Raw genomic sequence first — 2,085 nt, forward strand, 5'->3', positions numbered from 1 at the left:
GCCGTCGAAGGGGTGGCGACGGCGCATGCTCCTTCCCGACACCGGACGGCAATAAGCCGACTGCGCATGCTCTTTCCCGGCCCCGGCCGGCAGCCGGCCGACTGCGCGGACGCGCAATGCGGATCCTGCTGCCGACGCTGTGCGCATGAGCATGCTGCTGTCCTTGGTGCTGGAGCTGATCCGTGAGGGTTGACTTGGCAGGAGGGCCTGTTCCCTCGTCTGGGAAATGATCTGAACTGGGGAGGGGAGTGCCGGGGACGGAATAGGCAACCTTACTGCGGATGCTGGAATCTGAAGCCAAAAGAGAAAAGCTTTGACACAGGGTCATCTGGACTCGAAACGTCAGCTCTTTCCTTCCAGATGCTGCCAGACCTGCTGAGATTTTCCAGCATTTCCTCTTTTGGGTTTTACTTTTTCTTTTGCTTTGTTCACTTGTGAAATTCAACTTTTTATTGCAACTGGTCTTTAGGTCAAGGTTGTAAAGATTGAACAACACACAAATTGACTTATTATTGTCAAATGTATTGGCATGCACTGAAAAGTATTGTTTCTTGCGAGTGATGCAGACAAAGCATACCGTTCTTAGAGTACATAGGGGAGAAGGAAAGGAACTTACAACACACCATGTGGAGAGGTCAGAGAAGATTCAAGGCCCGAGGAGAGGGGACATTGGAGACTAGGAGACAGATTGGAGACCTGAGGAGGGGGGTGAGGAAGATTCCAGGCCAGAGATAAGATCGTAATATTCTAAAGGGATTTCAGATTATGTGAGGGTGAATGAAACAAATATACTAGATCCAGCAGAGAAGCGAAAAGGCAATTGTTTTCTGGATCTTACAATCCTCGACTTCCATTTGCTGCCATTTCCTGAGGTCCATAAAACCAGCCAGCCTGGAATAAATTTAAAATGTTGGTGAATATTAGGCATATAGCCTCATTATCATATATAAATGAACAAACAGTCTCCTGAGAGTCGGATGGTTGGACACACAACCCATCCCACCACTGTCTTAACTTTATTAAAACTGATCCAAATCTTAACCCCCATTTTTCAGGGTGGAATAGACTCAATGGACCAAATGGCCTACTTCTGCTCGTACATCTTATGCTCTCATGATCTTATTGAATGGCGGAGCAGGCTTAAGGGCCGAATGGCCTACTCCGGCTCCTAATTTGTATATTTGTACTGTTTTTGTTTATTATTGTCACAAGTAGGCTTACATTAACACTGCAATGAAGTTACTGTGAAAATCCCCTCGTGGTAGCACAACAATGAGGAACAAAATTTGCTTATACTGTTGTTCAAAAAATTCAAAAGCCACAATGACAACTCCACAGAAACGTACAATGGAATAAATGTTAAATGTCCTTTAAAGAAGGAAATCTGCCGTTCTTACCTGGTCTGGCCTACACATGACTCCAGAGCTACAAAACTGCCCTCTGAAATGCCCTAGCAAGCCACTCAGTTTCAAGGGCAACTGGGGATGGACAATAAATGCTGGCTAGCCAGCGACACCGATGTCCCACGAATGAAAAAAAATGAAATTAAGAACTGTCAAATGATTGCTCTTTGCGATGCTTCTGAATAAAGCATATGAACAAAGAATAAAGAACAATACAGCACAGGAACAGGCCCTTCGGCCCTCCAAGCCTGCGCCGCTCATGTGCCCACTAGACCATTCTTTTGTATCCCTCTATTCCCAGTCTGTTCATGTGGTTATCTAGATACGTCTTAAACGATCCCAGCGTGTCTGCCTCAATCATCTTGCTTGGCAGTGCATTCCAGGCCCCCACCACCCTGTGTGTAAAATACGTCCCCCTGACATCTGTGTTGAACCTTGCCCCCCTCACCTTGAACCCGTGACCCCTTGTGTTCGTCACCTCCAACCCGGGAAAAAGCTTCCCACTGTTCACTCTATCTATGCCCTTCATAATTATATACACCTCTATTAGGTTGCCCCTCATCCTCCGTCTTTCCAGGGAGAACAACACCAGTTTACCCAATCTCTCCTCATAGCTAAGACCCTCCATACCAGCCAACATCCTGGTAAACCTTCTCTGTACTCTCTCCAAAGCCTCCACGTC

This window comes from Mustelus asterias, chromosome 22 (genome assembly GCF_964213995.1).
Source record: "Mustelus asterias chromosome 22, sMusAst1.hap1.1, whole genome shotgun sequence".
Classification (NCBI taxonomy): Eukaryota; Metazoa; Chordata; class Chondrichthyes; order Carcharhiniformes; family Triakidae; genus Mustelus; species Mustelus asterias.